Here is a 10,089-nt window from a genome sequence, read left to right on the forward strand (position 1 = left end):
GGAGACAAACCATAAGTGACTCTTAATCTCCCAAACCCCCTCCCCCTAGCAACCCTCAGTTTGTTTTGTGAGATTAAGAGTCACTTATGGTTTGTCTCCCTCCCAATCCCATCTTGTTTCATTGATTCTTCTCATACCCACTTAAGCCCCCATGTTGCATCACCACTTCCTCATATCAGGGAGATCATATGATAGTTGTCTTTCTCTGCTTGACTTATTTCGCTAAGCATGATACGCTCTAGTTCCATCCATGTTGTCACAAATGGCAAGATTTCATTTCCTTTGATGGCTGCATAGTATTCCATTGTGTATATATACCACATCTTCTTGATCCATTCATCTGTTGATGGACATCTAGGTTCTTTCCATAGTTTGGCTATTGTGGACATTGCTGCTATAAACATTCGGGTGCACGTGTCCCTTTGGATCACTATGTTTGTATCTTTAGGGTAAATACCCAATAGTGCAATTGCTGGGTCATAGGGCAGTTCTATTTTCAACATTTTGAGGAACCTCCATGCTGTTTTCCAGAGTGGCTGCACCAGCTTGCATTCCCACCAACAGTGTAGGAGGGTTCCCCTTTCTCTGCATCCTCGCCAGCATCTGTCATTTCCTGACTTGTTTATTTTAGCCATTCTGACTGGTGTGAGGTGATATCTCATTGTGGTTTTGATCTGTATTTCCCTGATGCCGAGTGATATGGAGCACTTTTTCATGTGTCTGTTGGCCATCTGGATGTCTTCTTTGCAGAAATGTCTGTTCATGTCCTCTGCCCATTTCTTGATTGGATTATTTGTTCTTTGGCTGTTGATTTTGCTAAGTTCTTTATAGATTCTGGACACTAGTCCTTTATCTGATATGTCGTTTGCAAATATCTTCTCCCATTCTGTCAGTTGTCTTTTGATTTTGTTAACTGTTTCCTTTGCTGTGCAAAAGCTTTTGATCTTGATGAAATCCCAATAGTTCATTTTTGCCCTTGCTTCCCTTGCCTTTTGCGTTGTTCCTAGGAAGATGTTGCTGCGGCAGAGGTCGAAGAGGTTGCTGCCCGTGTTCTCCTCAAGGATTTTGATGGATTCCTTTCGTACATTGAGGTCCTTCATCCATTTTGAGTCTATTTTTGTGTGTGGTGTAAGGAAATGGTCCAATTTCATTTTTCTGCATGTGGCTGTCCAATTTTCCCAGCACCATTTATTGAAGAGGCTGTCTTTTTTCCATTGGACATTCTTTCCTGCTTTGTCGAAGATTAGTTGACTGTAGAGTTGAGGGTCTATTTCTGGGCTCTCTATTCTGTTCCATTGATCTATGTGTCTGTTTTTGTGCCAGTACCATGCTGTCTTGATGATGACAGCTTTGTAATAGAGCTTGAAGTCCGGAATTGTGATGCCACCAACGTTGGCTTTCTTTTTCAATATCCCTTTGGCTATTCGAGGTCTTTTCTGGTTCCATATAAATTTTAGAATTATTTGTTCCATTTCTTTGAAAAAGATGGATGGTACTTTGATAGGAATTGCATTAAATGTGTAGATTGCTTTAGGTAGCATAGACATTTTCACAATATTTATTCTTCCAATCCAGGAGCATGGAACATTTTTCCATTTCTTTGTGTCTTCCTCAATTTCTTTCATGAGTACTTTATAGTTTTCTGAGTATAGATTCTGTGTCTCTTTGGTTAGGTTTATTCCTAGGTATCTTATGGTTTTGGATGCAATTGTAAATGGGATTGACTCCTTAATATCTCTTTCTTCTGTCTTGCTGTTGGTGTAGAGAAATGCAACTGATTTCTGTGCATTGATTTTATATCCTGACACTTTACTGAATTCCTGTATAAGTTCTAGCAGTTTTGGAGTGGAGTCTTTTGGGTTTTCCACATATAGTATCATATCATCTGCGAAGAGTGATAATTTGACTTCTTCTTTGCCGATTTGGATGCCTTTAATTTCCTTTTGTTGTCTGATTGCTGAGGCTAGGACCTCTAGTACGATGTTGAATAGCAGTGGTGATAATGGACATCCCTGCCGTGTTCCTGACCTTAGCGGAAAAGCTTTCAGTTTTTCTCCATTGAGAATGATATTTGCGGTGGGTTTTTCATAGATGGCTTTGATGATATTGAGGTATGTGCCCTCTATCCCGACACTTTGAAGAGTTTTGATCAGGAAGGGATGCTGTACTTTGTCAAATGCTTTTTCAGCATCTATTGAGAGTATCATATGGTTCTTGTTCTTTCTTTTATTGATGTGTTGTATCACATTGACTGATTTGCGGATGTTGAACCAACCTTGCAGCCCTGGAATAAATCCCACTTGGTCGTGGTGAATGATCTTTTTAATGTACTGTTGAATCCTATTGGCTAGTATTTTGTTGAGTATTTTCGCATCTGTGTTCATCAAGGATATTGGTCTATGGCTCTCTTTTTTGGTGGGATCCTTGCCTGGTTTTGGGATCAAGGTGATGCTGGCCTCATAAAATGAGTTTGGAAGTTTTCCTTCCATTTCTATTTTTTGGAACAGTTTCAGGAGAATAGGAATTAGTTCTTCTTTAAATGTTTGGTAGAATTCCCCCGGGAAGCCGTCTGGCCCTGGGCTTTTGTTTGTTTGGAGATTTTTAATGACTGTTTCAATCTCCTTACTGGTTAAGGGTCTGTTCAGGCTTTCTATTTCTTCCTTGTTCAGTTGTGGTAGTTTATATGTTTCTAGGAATGCATCCATTTCTTCCAAATTGTCAAATTTATTGCTGTAGAGTTGTGAACAACTCTACGGCAATAAATTTGTATCCATTTTTAAAAATCTAAGTCTTCATAAACAATCACAGAAATATCAGTAAAGGGTGAAAAATTCCTTTTAGGATTTTACAAGATTGAGAGTGTTTGCCACTATATACATGTGATGAACTGGAGTCGGATGTCGTACAGTTAACCCAGCATCATGAAAACTTTTTCCTAAAAGGGCTCAAACACACTGTTTAAAGGGTCAAATAAAATATAAATAATAATAAATTATTCTTTCTTTTGTCTTCTTTCACAGGATATCATTGGTTTACTTATTTTACTTCTTTGCCTAAGTAAATTAGTCTAAAATTAGTCTAAATTAGTCTAAAACCAAAAGCAGAATTTTTTCTCTAAGCAGTCCTTAAATACCATAGTATATTCTTCAAGTGTGGTCCATGGACTAGCCGTATTCTCAGCACCTAAGATCTTGTTAGAAATGCAGATTCTCAGACCCCACCCCAAACCTACTGAATCAGAACCTGCCTTTTAACAAAATTCCCAACTGATTCAGATGTGCATCAGATTTGCAAGGGATTGATCTAAGTGTGTGTACCTCCCTTCCTGCCTTGAACTCGCACCATTCATAGAATGTAAGTATTACTGTAGGGTAATACTTAGTTATGCTTTCTCATAACCTCAGATTGATGCTTTCAATGTTAATTCAAAAATATATGATGTATAAATTTTAAAAAACAAGACACGTTTGCACAATTATTCTAGAATAAAAATGTCATTACTTGCTGTGGACTCTAAGCTATTATAATTAAATGTTTTAAAAATTATTTTAATTATATTTATCAAAAAATTCTCTACAACAATATTATATCTTTTTGTGATATGTTGACCAAATAATTTATTGAGTGCTTCATGACAGGGTCTCATGTGTTTTAGGAGCTCAATATTTTTTTTCAAAAATTTTATTTATTTTTTTGACAGAGAGAGAGAGATCACAAGTAGGAGGAAAGGGAAGCAGAGAGAGAGAGAGAGAGCAGGAAGCAGGCTCCCCACTGAACAGAGAGCCTGATGTGGGGCTTGATCCCAGGACCCTGGGATCATGACCTGAGCTAAAGGCAGAGGCTTTACCCCACTGAGCCACCCAGGCGCCCCTCAATATTTATTAAAATAAAAACTCTACATTCATATCTTATTCTATGCATCACAAGTCAAATTTATGTATACATTACATTTGTATGCATGTATACTATATAAATGTTATTCAAATATCACATATTTTTGTGTTTCTTTTACCACTTATAATTTTGCTTTGTTATTATATTATTTCCTTTCTGGAAATTATCCTTTCATATTCATCAACAAAGGCATATTGCACTCTGCACTCTGCCCTGTACTGGAAACTAATGTTTTCAGGTGGAACTAAGGCAACTTTGTTTTCTTGCAAATTTAATTTTATGTTTACCTAATGCCAAGTTTCTCTTTTCTTTTACTTCAACAATTTCAATTAATCTCATTTGTCATATTTTCTTCTATTCCATACTGACCACTTTTTCTCTTTAATTGGCCTTATTGGGAAGATGGTTAAGCAAGAAGTTGTGTCAGTAGTTCATGCAAAGATACTTTAGAAGTCCTAAATGAGAGAAAGAATATCTCAGAATCTGAATATAAAAGAGAGACATATTTATTTTGTTTGAGCAGCAAGCAAAGTGACCACACATTTTTCACCCACCTCAAATAGATCATGTTTAGCTGACATGACTATGGGTTTCTATGAAATTAATCTCTGACCTGGTTTCTTTTTTAATGCTGCGTGTCAGTTTTCTATTAATAGGCTCTTATCCAGCGGAAAATGTGCATAGCTTCCTGGTGTGTGTAAACCTGTGAAGGTGAAGGATACCTATTCCAAAGAAGGACAAGATGTCCTGCGTTAAGACCTAAAGTGGACAATATGTAGTGTATATTGTGTGTAAATGACTAGATAAATTTGCAAATGTTATTGATCATAGAACAAGTCACATTTGTGTTTCGTAAATGTTCATAGTATTGAATATAAGCAGAATCACTGTAGAGATACATTTTTAAAGATTTTGTTTATTTATTTTTGTGAGAGAGAGAGAGTGAGCACAAGCAAGCAGGGGGAGGGACAGAGGGAATAGCAGACTCCCTGCTGAGAAGGGGACCCTGAGGTCACGACCTGAGCTTATGGCAGATGCTTAATTGTTTGAGCCATGCAGCACCCGATTGTAGAGCTATTAAGAAGGAATAAATATTGCACAAACTACAACCCTCTTTCCTAAAATTTGCAATTTTCCATAGTGACAAATAGAAACCAAAACAAAATGTCTCTCTAACTTTGCTGACTATTAAGGGGAAAATGTTACTCCTGGAAAGCTCAGTTTATTGGAAGGAAAGTCAGCATACATTTCTGTGAGTTAATTATTAATTTATTATTAATTGTCCCAATAATGAGCTCTGTGACCTTGAAAACGAAGCTCCTTTTTAGCCTCAGGTCTCTCATACAAAAGGGAGAATTATTTATTTTACTTAAAAAGTGATTTACATAAAAATATTTTGTGGAAAGTAAATTTGTAGTTCTTCTATGTCAATTTTGTGCCTTCCGAAAATGTGTCTCTTAGTATAAAAGAAAGATTTACAGTAATCAGAGAGCGATTTGTTTTCTTCTGCTGGCATAACAAATAAATACAAACTCAGTAGCTCAAAATAACACAAATTTATTTTCTTACATTTCTGTGACTCAGAAGTCCAGCATGGGTATCAAGGGGCTAAAATCACGGTGTCTGCAAGGCTACATTCATTTCTGGAGCCTGCAGGAGAGTCTCCTTATCTCTCCCAGGTTCTACAGGCTACTGTGTTCCCTGGCTCATAGCCTCTTCCCTCGTCCTTAGAGCCACTAGTGGCTAGTCAAGTCATGACATTCTGACATCATATCTCCCTCTAACCACCACCAAGAATGTTCTCCATTTTTAAGGTCTCACATGGTTAGATTAGACTCACCCAGATAACCCAGGATAATCTCTCCATCTCTAGGTACTTAATTTAATCACACTGAAAGCTCCCATTGCCATGTAAGATCAGTATATTCACAGAATCTGGGGGTTGAGGCATAGAAATTCTAGAGGGTTTTTACTATATACTATAACTAATAGTTTGGCTCTTTACCAATACACATTATGTGGGCACTTCTCCATGCAAAATGTTGCTTAAACCTGCTCAGTAGAGCAAAGTGCTGTGTGGAGATCCTACATGTTGAAATTCCCTGATCCACAACCAGGGCCCATTTTAAGCACACTAACAACAACAACAAAACAAAACAAAACAAAACAAAACTCATTCACATTTGTAAAATCTCCAAAGGATATGTAATTGAGAATTTACTTCAGTGAGTCTTTTGACAGCAGAAATTTCTTCTTTCTCTCCCTCTTCTTCTTTTCTTTCTCTTACTTCTTTCTTCTCCTTGTCTGTTCTTTCCTTTCTTTCTTCTCCTCCCCCTCCTCCTCCTCCTTATTTTTCTTCTTTTTTTAAACAAGCATATCTCCAGTGACTAGAATATTTTTATAATAGTCAACATTCCTTAAACATTTTTGAATCAATAAAGTATTGAATATGTGGATAAAATATTGATAAAGTTTTAGAGGTATAACAATTTTTCAATTAAATGATATCAGAGTGGTTGAACCTGGCTGAAACAGTGGTACACTGAATGAGTTAACCATTAGTCAGTGGGTTGTATAGTGTTATAGATTTGATTTAGTAGTTATGTGGAAGATAGAGGTCAAGAGATTACATGGATGCTTATGCAACACTAACAGTTAGTCTAACAGTTATATGTTGCCGCATAACAAAACATCCCGAAGAGTAGTGGCCTAAAACAACTATAATCATTTATTTTGCTCAGAAATATGTGATTTGGTTAGGGTTCAGCAGGCATGGCTTATGTTTCCTCCACAAGTATCAACTAGGGGGGCTCATGAGGGAACTGCAGGATACATTCTCAAGATGGCTCACTCACATGGCTGAAAAGTTGGTGTTGTTTGTTGACTGGGAGCTCAGCTGAGTCTATCGGCCAAGGACATTGTTATGGGTCTTGTGCAGGGTGATTCAACTTTTTTACAGCATGGTTTCAAAAGTAAATATTCTAAGTCAGCAAGACAGACATGCATGACATTTTTATCATCTATCTTTGAAAATTATATAGTATTATTTTAATTATATTCTATCTATTGAGGTAATCATCATATAGTCTCTCTGGATTCAAGAGGAAGGAAAATAGATTCACTTTTCAATGGAAAAATAGTCATGGTCACATTATAAGAAGAGCATATGTGGTGGAAATATTGCTATTACCACTGGTGGAAAATGCTATATGCCACATTGGGGATTCAAATATGAAATGATCAGAGCTTAAGTTAAAGCAGGCACAGTGGGAATAAAGAGGAAAATATGGAATTGAGAAATGAAGAGTCCAAAATTTAGAGACTGAGCAAATGGGAAAAAGATAAAGCTCTGTAGGGTCAAAGGAATAGTTAAATGGGAAAATTTAGTGAATTTCAATACACATATGCTGAACTCCTGGCCTCTATATACTTTCATTCAATAATATTTCTTGAATAATCTCTTTTTTATATCAGGTTATGCTTTAAATGTCAACATTTGAGTTGCTACCTACACATCTCAGATAGGAGTCATTGTATATTGAGGATTACTTCTTTATCTCTGAAAAGTCCTTACTATTCTATTCATTCCTCCCTGTTCTCCCAAATACTTATTTTATATATCTTGTAGAGATATGTCAATTTCTTCCAAAAAATAGGGCATTTCTGGTAGATAGCCACTGAGGTCATACTTTCTCCATGTTTTTTGACTAGATCACAATGATAATATATATACTACACAATCTGAATGTGCAAGGAATCTTCATGGTGAATTCACCATCTTACATGGACCATAATGCTATGAAATAAATACGCATTGATGATAAAACCATAGAATATCAAAACTAAAGAGAATAAAAATGATCATAGCTGTATTGTTCATTAGAGCTCTTCAATTTTAAAAAAACTCAGATAGGGGCGCCTGGGTGGCTCAGTGCGTTAAGCCTCTGCCTTTGGCTCAGGTCATGGTCTTAGGGTCCTAGGATCAAGCTCTGCATCGGGCTCCTTCTCCATGGAGGGCCTGCTTCCTTCTTACCCCAACCCCTGCTTGTGCTTTCTCACTCTCTCTCTCTCTCTCACTCTATCTCAAATAAATAAATAAAATCTTTTAAAAAAATTAAAATTAAAAAATTAAAAACTCAGATAAATTATGACATTCATACAGTGGAAACTGTGTAGCAATAATAACGTGAAATACAACAAAATAGGTGAGTCTTACAGAGTGTTGAATTAATGCAGCAAGACAGAATAATACATGATGTGTGGTTCCATTTATGTAAAGAACAAACTTGGCCAAACTAAACTATTGTTTATAGATGTGGTGTTCATAAAACTATCAAGCAAAGTAAGAAAACTATTATTTTAAAAAAGTCAAAATAGTTATTCTCTGTGGAGAAAGTATTGGAGAAAAAGGAATCTCGATTGGAAAGCAAAACCAAAATGAGAGTCACTGGGTGGGTGGCAGATGGGAATATTTTTCACAGGTGATGGGAACATTGTTTCTTGGACCAGGGACTGGTTATGCAGATGTCAATTCCACTATTGTTTAGTAAATACTATATAAATATATATGATTTATGCAGTTTTCAGTACTTACATTTTATAAAAATGGGTTTTTTTAATGTTTTAAAAAACTGTGATGATTCACAATATTGTCTTAACTCTGAACTGTTGGGGTGGCTGTTCTCTTGAATACCAAGTGGGACAGTGTTATTAAAAAATTGCGACAGTTATCTAATTTTTTTTTCACTTAGAGTTCTTGCACAATTTGGCTTCTAGGTCAGTGTTAGCTAACAACTTAATTCTAAGTGAGTTTCTACAAGATTGGAAGACATATTTGTCATTTTGGTAGTGCTACAAGGAATTAAAGAAACATTGAAAGTACTTTAACCAGACATGTGGAGTTCAATACATCACAATATAAGGTGACTATGAAGTCCGGAAACATAATCCACTCTCGGGTTTATTATTTAGCTTCTTGTAAAACTGTATGAGGTAATTTTGCAAAGTACTGTCTTTCGGTTTACCTACCAGAGATGTTTCCACCTGTGCCTCTCTTCAAATTATGCTGTCAGTTCTCCACTCATTAGCTCAAGGACATAGAAAATAAGCCATCACCTTTCACTGATTTTTCTCCAGGGGAAATGTGTCGTGCCATTTGGTTTGTGAATCTCTTTGCCTCACACTTAAAATCATCGTCTTTTTTTTTTTTTCCATTTCTACTATAGAATTAAAAGGGCAAATTTTAAAAAGCCAAATATAATTATATTTCAGGAAGGATTTCATTCTATCCCAAACAACTTTAGAATCATTGAAATAGATGGCATATTTATTACACTAACTTAGTTGGTAACTCTTAGTGGTAACCTACTCTTGATCACCTTACTTTGGTCAATGGCATGAGCACTGTAAGTCATCAGAGCGAAGAACAGGGCACTCTACTACTCTAAAGTCATTCTTTAAGCAGTTTCAATGTGTCCTCAGTGATCATAAGATTTATGAACAATAGCATGATTTTGTCAACTAAATTAAACACTTATCATTCATAAATCCAAACTAGAGTTTGTATATATTTTTATACCTGACTATTCTTCAGTCTACTGATGATCTTTTGCTCTTTCCTGCTTATTTTTCAATCTACTATATTGGAATCGGGGACTTTGTATTATTCCTCATCATGTCCCTATTGTCTGGTATTAGGTTTGGTGCATAATAGGTTCTCAAATATTGACTCCAGCTGGACCTCTGCCACGACTTCCTGGTATACAAATCTGATTATAGGTTGATCATTAATACCACAGGGTCTATAATTTTGTTATATTTCAAATGGACATATTATGTTTGCTTGTTTTTCTCTAAATTCAATGCCTAATGCTTCTGCATATTTAAATTCACAAACTTGGCATTTTACCATCATTGGTAACATATAGATTTTATACCATATTCTTCTCCCCCAGGCAATTATACATAGGTTAAATAAGAATAACAATGGATAAAAAATAATGGCTCCAGCACTGGAGGGCAAAGAAATGTCACTTAATAATTACCATTTTGTCTTGATGTTATATCAAATGTCTACCACAAACAGAAAATTCTCTTAGTCATATGATGATTTTATTTGAACAGGCAACAATGAACTTTCCAGGGAAACCTTGCTAAAAATGTTTCAAGGTCTAAACAAGTGGAAAATGATTCTCT

The sequence above is a fragment of the Mustela nigripes genome, chromosome 5 (assembly GCF_022355385.1).
Source record: "Mustela nigripes isolate SB6536 chromosome 5, MUSNIG.SB6536, whole genome shotgun sequence".
NCBI lineage: Eukaryota > Metazoa > Chordata > Mammalia > Carnivora > Mustelidae > Mustela > Mustela nigripes.